A 12,643-nucleotide genomic window follows, 5' to 3' on the forward strand; every position below is an offset into this window, starting at 1 on the left:
ACAGTGGTAAACTTGTCTGGTATTGGACACAAGTGTATCTTGTTCCCAAGCACAGTGAGGAAGATGGTTCGGGAAGCAAAGAAAAAATCCAACGGTTGGAGAACTTGTCTCCAAATCTATAATAAGACGCCAACTCCATGCCAATAGGCTCTTTTGAAGGGTTATCAGAAAATACTTTATTGAGAGCAACCAACAAATAGGCGATTCCATGCCATGACAGCCTGAAAATATTTTTGGTACCTCAGATTGTTCTGGCAATTCTCACATAGAAACTTAATTGGGAGGAACATGCTTTTTACTCCTTATATTGTGCTCTAACATATGGAGTATGTCACTCTTAACCGCTAGGCTACCTGCCGCCCATGAACTATTGCTTGCTCTAGTGGCTACCCTCAACAGCTCAGGGAACCTGGGCACCTGGAACATGCTAATACTAATAAAGTCAACACTTGCTACAGTGGTCTGGAGGCCTGGAGTAACACACTAGTATCTGTGCCCCCCTCTCTGGCCAGGCAGAGCCCAGCCGTTGTGTCTGAAGGGCTGGGTGGGTCTGCCTTGGTGTCTGAAGACATAGTGAGGAGGACGTGGAGGGCCGCTTGGGCACTGGAGGACGCCACAAAGGAGCAGCTGGGAAGGTACAGGGAGAATAGGTTTCCCTGATGCCACTGTCCTCATCTGAGGATGAACCGGAGTGGTAGTGAGATGTCACCCTCCACTGCGCTGTTCACCTTCTTTGTCACATCCTCATCACCAAAGAAACTGGCTACCGTGAAAGCATGGTTCTTCTCTCCATACCTGCAGCACACCTCCCCTGGGTCCACCCACAGAGTGAGTTTTCTGGGCAGGCCACGGTCCTTGTACTGAAACCCACTCTCCTGACAGGCCTGCAGCAGCTCTGGATACTCCTCTGCAACCTGTTCAGCCGAATACACCGGAAGGCCTGACCTTTGCTGGGGTTGTCAGGGTACCAAGGCCCCCTGAACTTCTCCTCCTTGACAACAGTCAACCACTCCACAAACATGTCCACTTTCTTTGTTTTATTATTTATTTATTTTACCCCCTTTTTCTCCCCAATTTCGTGGTATCCAGTTATTAGTAGTTACTGTCTTGTCTCATTGCTACAACTCCCGTACGGGCTCGGGAGAGACGAAGGTCGAGAGCCATGCGTCATCCGAAACACAACCCAACCAAGCCGCACTGCTTCTTAACACAGCGCGCATCCAACCCGGAAGCCAGCCGCACCAATGAGTGGCTAGTGCGCGATGACACAAGGATATCCCTACTGGCCAAACCCTCCCTAACCCGGACGACGCTAGGCCAATTGTGCGTCGCCCCATGGACCTCCCGGTCGCGGCCGGCTGCGACAGAGCCTGGGCTCCAACCCAGAGTCTCTGGTGGAACAGCTAGCACTGCGATGCAATGCCTTAGACCACTGCGCCACCCGGGAGGCCAACATGTCTACTTTCTGGGTCTCTAACGTTTTCACCTTTTTTATCAGTCTCTTCAGGAAAAACACCACTGCTGCAATCATATCAATCAAATCATTTCAGAACACACTGGATTACACAAGGAGTATCATGTACAGCTCATGGATTATAGTGTTTTACAGAAAGCATGTATAGGTCTAAAAAGGACCTAAAATGGCAACTTTCATCGTGATAAAATAAAAAAGTGATACAAATGTAGAAAGCATGTCAAACATCCTTCTTTCCAATTAAGTTCCTATGTGAGAATTGGCAGAACAATCGGAGATAACCAAAATATTTTTGGGCTGTCCTGGCGTGGAATCGCCAAAATGTAGGGGCCTCATATATCAAATGTGCGTGCCCACAAAGTAGTGGTTGATGGTTCTAGTGGTTGATCAATTCTATTGCAAACAAATATTGTTGTTTTGGGGATGGAAGTGTTTGATGCACAGGAATTCTAATAATGGTGGGCTAATACATTTTTTTAAATGTAGGCCTAATGAAAAAAACGATGCATTTGACGTTGGTAAGGAGATCTCATAGTCGCATGTGCCCACAAACTGTTAAGGCCAACATAAATCTGTCACAACTGCAGAGCTTTCTTTTCAGCACCATGGAGTGAATCCTTACCACTGCTACACCTGGCTATCAGCGGAGCCTTGTCTGGCAGCGACACAGTTCATTCAGCCTCCTTTACTGCCTTTAAAAAAACATAGCTGATATGGCTGACTTGCTTAAACAAATGTGGTTTCTACTGACAATTGGGATGTACAAACTATGGCATAAAGAGACGACGAGTGGATAAGAGGCAATCCGTAATTTTGATTAAGACAATTATGAGCGAGCTAGGAAGACCTAGTCAATATAACTATTTGTTCAGCACTTTTTAAATATTCAGCGACAGAATTCAGAACATGGGCTGTTTTTACCTGTACACCAAGTCAGAACCATAGGATAAATAAAGGGGACATATAAGCAAACAATGACAGCTCTTAAAATGTTCGATGATTACATTTCTCTAAACATGTATAGTCTATATGTGCACCACCAAGTCAGAACAGTAGGCTAAGTTATGAGGGGGAAAGGGACCAAATTATTTGGGTTACTAACAGCTTACTACACAACATACACTTATTACTTTTTTAGCTACAGTATACATATCTCCGTGGCATGTTACATCATTTATGCAGCAGCATACAATACATTTTTAGACTCGTTGTGCTGTGCTCACTTGAACAGGAAGGTGGTGCGGCTGTCCTTCTTGTGGGCAAATTTTGCCATCAAACTTTGTCATCAAAGTCTGGCGTTCTCTGGATTTATGTTGCTTTCAAGACAACTGGAAACTCTGGAGAAAAAAAACAAGGTTGAATCATGACGTCAGTGATCTTCAGGTCAGAGGTCTAGAAAGAGGTCCGAGTTCCCGACTTGGAATTCCAAGTTGGATGACTGTTCAAAAAGTATTTTCCTAGTGAATTCACTGAAGTCTGAGATATTCAGGTGTTTGAATGCGGCAGAAGTCATGCTGGATCCTTTTCTGGCCCATGGTTTAGAATGTTTATCCTTTTATGCTTGGAAAGAGACCCTTAAACCCAGACATGGACCACACACCCACTCCACTGAATAGCACACTAGTGATTGCATTGCAATGCTTGCAGTTAGCCACGGATTCCTTCCAAACCACTCACTGTTGAATTTGCGATTTCCAACTTGATGTGTAATGTTTATGTCCAATGGCCGAAGCTCATCGATACATTTTATCTATAAATTCTCTTCATATGACAAGGATTGAAAATTATTTGCCAGTAGATTGTCGACTTAATTCATAATTATGACTGCTTGTCTAGCTTGATAGCTAAGATTTTGAAAGTATGATGTTGACATGATCAGTCCAATCAAGGCTACGGTAGATAAAGTGATTTGACGTCATTTTATCTATGGCCAATGACCTTGAGCCTTCTTGGATGGGCACTTGTAATGTAACTCTATTGCAGCACCCAGGGGGCTTGAATTTGAGCTCTCTCGGTAGATTTTGCAGTGACGTAGTGTCTCCATTAGTTACAGAACACTGAGCCAATTACGGCGCAACTAGAGAACATTACCAACACCTACACTCCGTATTTTCCACTGACTGCCTCTGACTCCCTCTCCACCACAGAAAGCACTGAGTTAGGTTGAAACACCTGCATTTTGGAGTTGCCTTACTCAAGAAAGAGGCTTTATTAACTCAATTGTATATATTTTTTACTGTTTGCAAACTGAAAAGTGACACGTATTGATGCCAAAATAACATGCAAAACAGGCAACAACAATATATACAGTGCCTTCGGATAGTATTCAGACCCCTTCACTTTTTTTTAACGTTACAGCCTTATTCTAAAATGTATAAAATTGTTTTTTCCCCTCATAAATCTACACACAATACCCCATAATGACAATGCAAAAACAGGTTTTTAAAAATGTTTGCTAATTTAATTGAAATCTTTTGATTTTCTTTTTAAAACATCACATTTACATAAGTATTTAGGCCAAACTGAGCAATCGGGGGAGAAGGGCCTTGATCGGGGAGGTGACCAAGAACCCGATGGTCACTCTGACAGAGCTCTAGAGTTCTAAGAAGAGTCTTGGTGGTTCCAAACTTCTTCCATTTAAGAATGAAGGAGGCCACTGTGCTCTTGGGGACCTTCAATGCAGCAGAAATGTTTTGGTACCCTTACCCAGATCTGTGCCTTGTCACAATCCTGTCTCGGAGCTCTACGGACAATTCCCTTGACCTCATGGCTTGGTTTTTCCTCTGACATGCACTGTCAACTGTGGCACCTTTATATAGACAGGTTTGTGCCTTTCCAAATCATGTCCAATCAATTGAATTTACCACAGGTAGACTCCAATCAAGTTGTAGAAAAATCTCAAGGATGATCAATCGAACAAGAGACAACTGAGCTCAAGTCTCATAGCAAAGGGTCTGAATACTTATGTAAATAAGGTATTTCTGTTTTTATTGTTGAATACATTTGCAAAATGTTTTCTAAAAACCTGTTGTTGCTTTGTTATTATAGGATATTGTGTATAGATTGCTGAGGATTTTTTTATTTAATCAATTTTAAAATAATGCTGTAACGCAACAAAATGTGGAAAAACTCAAGGGGTTGAATACTTTCCGAAGGCACTGTATATAAACAGTTGAAGTCGGAAGTTTACACTTAGGTTAGAGTCATTGAAACTCGTTTTTCAACCTCTCCACAAATTTCTTGTTAACAAACTATAGTTCTTGCAAGTCGGTTAGGACATCTACTTTGTGCATGACACGAGTCATTTTTCCAACAATTGTTTACAAACAGATTATTTCACTTATAATTCACTGCATTACAATTCCAGTTGGTCATAAGTTAACATGCATTAAGTTGACTGTGCCTTTAAAAAGCTTGGAAAATTCCAGAAAATGATGTCATGGCTTTAGAAGCTTCTGATAGGCTAATTGACATCATTTGAGTAAATTGGAGAGGTACCTGTGGATGCCTTTCAAGGCCTACCTTCAAACTCAGTGCCTCTTTGCTTGACATCATGGGAAAATCAAAAGAAATCAGCCAAGACCTCAGAAAAATAATTGTAGACCTCCACAAGTCTGGTTCATCCTTGGGAGCAATTTCCAAACACCTGAAGGTACCATGTTCATCTGTACAAACAATAGTACGCAAGTATAAACACCATGGGACCACACAGCCGTCATACCGCTCAGGACATGTTCTGTCTCCTAGAGATTAACGTACTTTGGTGCGAAAAGTGCAAATCAATCCCAGAACAACAGCAAAGGAAGGACCTTGTGAAGATGCTGGAGGAAACGGGTACAAAAGTATCTATATTCACAGTAAAATGAGTCCTATATCAACATAACCTGAAAGGCCGCTCAGAAAAGAAGCCACTGCTCCAAAACTGCCATAAAAAAGCCAGACTACGGTTTGCAACTGCACATGGGGACAAAGAAAGGGAATTTTTACTCGGCTTTTAAATGTCAGGAATTGTGAAAAACGGAGTTTAAATGTATTTGTCTATGTAAACCTCTGACTTCAACTGTATTATTATTTTTTTGCTAAACATGTGGGGCTCAGAACAGGTGGGGCCACCTGCCCTGAATGATGGGCTGCCACTGAGTATTGGTAGGCTACGGTATTGCTGTCTGATAATAGGTGAATGGAAGGCGTTTTCCTGGTGGGGTTCACGAGCGCACAAATATAGTATGGCTCTGATTTATCAATGACAACAATATTGACGTATACGTTGTGTGCCACAGTTTGATAAGTCCCAATAATTTGTTTTTCACATGTAGGGCAGAATTTACTAAGAAATGTACGCACAGTTGATAAATGAGGCCCCTTGAGTTTGATAAATGGCATTGATCTTCCGGCGCCGACAGAGATGGCCGCCTCGCTTCGCGTTCCTAGGAAACTATGCAGTGTTTAGTTTTTTTACGTGTTATTTCTTATATTAGTACCCCAGGTCATCTTAGGTTTCATTACATACAGTCAAGAAGAACTACTGAATATAAGATCAGCGTCAACTCACCATCAGTACGACCAAGAATATGTTTTTCGCGACGCGGATCCTGTGTTCTGCCTTTCACCCAGGACAACGGAATGGATCCCATGCAGCGACCCAAAAAAACGACTACGAAAAAGAGGGAAACGAGGCGGTCTTCTGGTCAGACTCCGGAGACGGGCACATCGTGCACCACTCCCTAGCATTCTTCTCGCCAATGTCCAGTCTCTTGACAACAAGGTTGATGAAATCCGAGCAAGGGTAGCATTCCAGAGGGACATCAGAGACTGTAACGTTCTTTGCTTCACGGAAACATGGCTCCCTGGAGAGACGCTATCGGAGGCGGTGGAGCCAGCGGGTTTCTCCACGCATCGCGCCGACAGGAACAAACATCTTTCTGGTAAGAAGAGGGGTGGGGGCGTATGCCTTATGGCTAACGAGACATGGTGTGATGAAAGAAACATACAGGAACTCAAATCCTTCTGTTCACCTGATTTAGAATTCCTCACAATCAAATGTAGACCGCATTATCTACCAAGAGAATTCTCTTAGATTATAATCACAGCCGTATATATCCCCCCCCCCAAGCAGACACATCGATGGCTCTGAACGAACTTGATTTGACTCTTTGCAAACTGGAATCCATTTATCCGGAGGCTGCATTCATTGTAGCTGGGGATTTTAACAAGGCTAATCTGAAAACAAGACTCCCTAAATTTTATCAGCATATCGATTGCACAACCAGGGGTGGAAAAACCTTGGATCATTGTTACTCTAACTTCCGCGACGCATATAAGGCCCTGCCCCGCCCTCCTTTCGGAAAAGCTGACCACGACTCCATTTTGTTGATCCCTGCCTACAGACAGAAACTAAAACAAGAGGCTCCCACGCTGAGGTCTGTCCAACGCTGGTCCGACCAAGCTGACTCCACACTCCAAGACTGCTTCCATCACGTGGACTGGGACATGTTTCGTATTGCGTCAGATAACAATATTGACGAATACGCTGATTCGGTGTGCGAGTTCATTAGAACGTGCGTTGAAGATGTCGTTCCCATAGCAACGATTAAAACATTCCCTAACCAGAAACCGTGGAATGATGGCAGCATTTGCGTGAAACTGAAAGCGCGAACCACTGCTTTTAATCAGGGCAAGGTGACTGGTAACATGACCGAATACAAACAGTGCAGCTATTCCCTCCGCAAGGCTATCAAACAAGCTAAGCGTCAGTACAGAGACAAAGTAGAATCTCAATTCAACGGCTCAGACATGAGGCATGTGGCAGGGTCTACAGTCAATCACAGACTACAAGAAGAAATCCAGCCCAGTCACGGACCAGGATGTCCTGCTCCCAGGCAGACTAACTTTTTTTGCCCGCTTTGAGGACAATACAGTGCCACTGACACGGCCTGCAACGAAAACATGCGGACTCTCCTTCACTGCAGCCGAGGTGAGTAAGACATTTAAACGTGTTAACCCTCGCAAGGCTGCAGGCCCAGACGGCATCCCCAGCCGCGCCCTCAGAGCATGCGCAGACCAGCTGGCCGGTGTGTTTACGGACATATTCAATCAATCCCTATACCAGTCTGCTGTTCCCACATGCTTCAAGAGGGCCACCATTGTTCCTGTTCCCAAGAAAGCTAAGGTAACTGAGCTAAACGACTACCGCCCCGTAGCACTCACTTCCGTCATCATGAAGTGCTTTGAGAGACTAGTCAAGGACCATATCACCTCCACCCTACCCGACACCCTAGACCCACTCCAATTTGCTTACCGCCCAAATAGGTCCACAGACGATGCAATCTCAACCACACTGCACACTGCCCTAACCCATCTGGACAAGAGGAATACCTATGTGAGAATGCTGTTCATCGACTACAGCTCGGCATTCAACACCATAGTACCCTCCAAGCTCGAGACCCTGGGTCTCGACCCCGCCCTGTGCAACTGGGTACTGGACTTCCTGACGGGCCGCCCCCAGGTGGTGAGGGTAGGCAACAACATCTCCACCCCGCTGATCCTCAACACTGGGGCCCCACAAGGGTGCGTTCTGAGCACTCTCCTGTACTCCCTGTTCACCCACGACTGCGTGGCCACGCACGCCTCCAACTCAATCATCAAGTTTGCGGACGACACAACAGTGGTAGGCTTGATTACCAACAACGACGAGACGGCCTACAGGGAGGAGGTGAGGGCCCTCGGAGTGTGGTGTCAGGAAAATAACCTCACACTCAACGTCAACAAAACTAAGGAGATGATTGTGGACTTGAGGGAACACCCCCCTATCCACATCGATGGAACAGTAGTGGAGAGGGTAGCAAGTTTTAAGTTCCTTGGCATACACATCAGACAAACTGAAATGGTCCACTCACACAGACAGCATCGTGAAGAAGGCGCAGCAGCGCCTCTTCAACCTCAGGAGGCTGAAGAAATTCGGTTTGTCACCAAAAGCACTCACAAACTTCTACAGATGCACAATCGAGAGCATCCTGGCGGGCTGTATCACCAGCTGGTACGGCAACTGCTCCGCCCACAACCATAAGGCTCTCCAGAGGGTAGTGAGGTCTGCACAACGCATCACCGGGGGCAAACTACCTGCCCTCCAGGACACCTACACCACCCGATGTTACAGGAAGGCCATAAAGATCATCAAGGACATCAACCACCCGAGCCACTGCCTGTTCACCCCGCTATCATCCAGAAGGCGAGGTCAGTACAGGTGCATCAAAGCTGGGACCGAGAGACTGAAAAACAGCTTTTATCTCAAGGCCATCAGACTGTTAAACAGCCACCACTAACATTGAGTGGCTGCTGCCAACACACTGACACTGTCACTGACTCAACTCCAGCCACTTTAATAATGGGAATTGATGGGAAATGATGTAAACATATCACTAGCCACTTTAAACAATGCTACCTTATATAATGTTACTTACCCTACATTATTCATCTCATATGCATACGTATATACTGTACTCTATATCATCGACTGCATCCTTATGTAATACATGTATCACTAGCCACTTTAACTATGCCACTTTGTTTACATACTCACCTCATATACTGTACTTGATACCATCTACTGTATCCTGCTTATGCTGCTCTGTACCATCACTCATTCATATATCCTTATGTACATATTCTTTATCCCCTTACACTGTGTATAAGACAGTAGTTTTGGAATTGTTAGTTAGATTACTTGTTGGTTATTACTGCATTGTCGGAACTAGAAGCACAAGCATTTCGCTACACTCGCATTAACATCTGCTAACCATGTGTATGTGACAAATAAAATTTGATTTGATTTGACACTTGGATTGGAACCAGTGCTATGGTCAGATGTGTTATAGGCTTTGCGGTGTTGCTCGATTTTGTTTTCGAAGTTGGTTCTGTTTGGATGTGGCTTGCCCTGAATGGATTCATACTTGTTGGTCAGGATGTGTGTCACTTGTCGCCTCGTTAGTCAGTCGTTAGTTTCACCTGTGCTAGCACAGGTGATATTTACGTATGAACGATTGGCCCAATGCTCCAGTTGGCATCAGTAGTGGTGCGTGGGTAAAATCAGTGGGCAAGCCAGTAAAACAAATCCATATCACAACCTACATGTATGTTGTGGTGATTGTGTTGTTTGCTCTGTAACCCATTTGTTCATACGCCACGGTGAAATACAATATGGCCGAGACAACAAAAAGACAACAGTCACACAGTGGCAGAATAAATGGAACCACTCATACATTTGTTTCATAACAAAACCGGAGAACAACATCTGTCAGGTAAAGTCCACAAAGCAAATATTGTTTCTAACAAAGAGTTACATGGGACTCCCGAGTGGCGCAGTAGTCTATCGCAGTGCTAGCTGTGCCACTAGAGATTCTGAGTTAGAGTCCAGGCTCTGTCACAGCCGACCGTGACCGGGAGACCAATGAGGCGGCTCATAATTGGCCCAGCATTGTCCGGGCTAGGTGAGGGTTTGGCCGGCAGGGATGTCCTTGTCCCATCGTGCACTAGCAACTCCTGTGGCAGGCCGGAAGCAGTGCACGCTGACACGGTAGCCAGGTGTACGGTGTTTCCTCTGACACATTGGTGCGGCTGGCTTCCGGGTTAAGTGGGTATTTTGTCAGGAAGCAGTGCGGCTTGGTTGGGTTGTGTTTCGGAGTACACACGGCTCTCAACCTTCGCCTCTCTCGAGTCCGTATGGGAGTTGCAGCGATGAAACAAGACTGTAATTACCAATTGGATATCAAGAAATTGGGGAGAAAAAGGGCAAAAAAAAGAGTTATATGACCTGCAACCTGGGCAAGCAAGTTAATAAGGTTTTCGACTATTTACTAAACAACTATTGATTTAGAACCACATAACTATTGATTTAGAACCACAGATCATTGTTGATAAATATAATGTGGCTGTCCATGGTACCGATTTCTGTCTGTTTGTGTGTATGTGCGTGTGTGCTCACGCCAGTAAGTAAAACATTTTTTGGGACTCATCCTACTTGTAGACTAGTTGAAAGTCAATGCCGTCCTCCTCTCCTTCATGTTGGCACAACAGTCCTTGGCTCTGTCATACAGTACGCTTTTAATGTTTGTTGTCAAAGACTACTGAGCTAAAATGCATGCTAGCCTAACTTCCTTGCATGGGCAACAATGAACCAGCTAAGTTAGCTAGCTAGTTAACGTGAGTCTGCTAGGCAACATCTAGGCTACATATTGAACTTCAATCATCTCAGACCAGTGACACAATATATTAACTTATGATTAGATCAGAATCACCATCATAATAATTTACCTGAACAGAGAATTAAGTAAAAACCACAAGTCCAAATCTCCATCTCCATCCATGGCTTAGTAAAGGGCCGATTTAGCAAGCTAGCTACTGCAGGACAGATCTGTGACAGGCAAGGACAGCGCCAGCTGTGTGTGTTTTGGGGAGAGGGATTGATAGAACGAAAGTCTGTGATACAGACAAGGACAGTGATTATGTGGGTGTGTGTGTTTGTGTGCATGACAGAGAGATAAGAGTTCAGCATGTGGAGTCTGTGACACAGGTATAGGGACAGTGCAGTGCGTGGTTGTGTGTGTGGTTGTGTTTATAATTGGGTGTATTGAGTATCTCTGTGTCTGCCTGTTTGACGCTGTGAGTCCCTGTCAAATGAAAGTGTGTAATGCACAAGAATCCTCACTTGTGTGAAAGAGAAAGAGGGAGTGTCTGTGTGAGAGAGTGAGAGAGAGAATTCTGTGCTGTGCATGCCTATGTTTATTCTCTCTGCATGTTTGAGTATGTCAGTGTGAGCAAGCTCAAGTGGTGGCGGCATGCGCTGGTGCAACCTGATGCCATCCCACCCATGTGATATGCAAGGTCATTTTCTACCTACCTCTCTGTAGTTGACTGACGCTGAGCATGGAAAAGCCATAGCAAAAGCCATACAACATGTCGTTGATCTTCTATATCTCTCATTCTCCAATATAAAGCTAGGGTTTAAGAGAACCTTTTCGAAACATTTCACTAATGTTTTCAGAATTCCAGAGGGGACATTCAACATTGAAATTAATTTCCTGATGGAAAATTCCTCAGAAGATAATGGACAATTTTCCAAAATAATTATCGGAGAGAATTATGAAGAGAATTTCAATTCAATCCCTGAGTAGACTGAACAGAACCATGGTTAGTACTGTATTTCTAAATTCTGTAAAGGTGGGTCGTTCTGAAAACATTCCTCTCCTCATGTCCTCTGCTCCTTGATTAGTAATCTGACAGCACATGACCAGAAGAAGCAATGTTTTAGAATCCTGTCCAATCTTTAAAAAATCTGTGGAAATTAAGGAAAGGGCATGGATAAAGGCCATTTCAGAGGATTACAAGTCCTTTTTTCTCTAGCCTATCTAAATTAGGGGATAAGGATATGTGGTCAGTGGTTGTCTAGCAGTTAGTAACACTGCCCCCCAGTGCACACATGTACCATATTGATGTGGGTACGAATCTTTGACACTGTTGTCTCCTGTCCCGCTTACTGACTGTCCTGTGTCCTACCAATGAAAGCTTGTGACAAATAACAGAGGAGTACAAACAAATTGGTCACCCCACCAAATGTTTGGGTTAAACAGTTGAGGGATGGGTCCGGAGAAATGTAACCACTCTGATCAGGATTTGGACAATGCTTCATTTAAAGGTATTTTCAGATTGAGCCTACATCATGCTGCATTTCCGTGAATGTGGTCTTTGAGAACATGGGAACATTGGCTTTAAAACTTGCATTGCGGACAAAGCACAATCGGATTGAATCCCGTCCCAGATAAGATATGCAGGGGCCATACTTGCGAACATAGAAACAATTTAAATTTCAACCGTTTCTCTGTCTCAAAATGCGCATCAGCCAATTTAAATAGTTTATTTACTTGCATGTGATAGAATGTTTACATGCAACTAATAATTCATTATTCAATGGATTTATTGCAGAAGGGCGATTGCAGAATTAGTCATGTGAACACCTTACTCGTAAGGTCATAATCGAAGTAATCATACACTGATTAAAACACCTGGTTTTAATCTGCATTCCAGCGGTCTGTTTTATCTGCTGCATGTGCCAGCACTTTTAGCCGCAAACCTCCCTCTTATGCGCAAATTACAATACAATTTAAAGAATGCATT

At 44.1% G+C, this 12,643-nt stretch overlaps 1 pseudogene; it reads right to left on the reverse strand.

Annotated features, from left to right (window-relative positions):
- Nucleotides 1-442: 442 nt before the first annotated feature.
- Nucleotides 443-1,537, reverse strand: LOC110529221 (annotated as a pseudogene).
- Between the last annotated feature and the right edge of the window lie 11,106 nt (nt 1,538-12,643).

The sequence above is a fragment of the Oncorhynchus mykiss genome, chromosome 8, assembly GCF_013265735.2.
Source record: "Oncorhynchus mykiss isolate Arlee chromosome 8, USDA_OmykA_1.1, whole genome shotgun sequence".
Classification (NCBI taxonomy): Eukaryota; Metazoa; Chordata; class Actinopteri; order Salmoniformes; family Salmonidae; genus Oncorhynchus; species Oncorhynchus mykiss.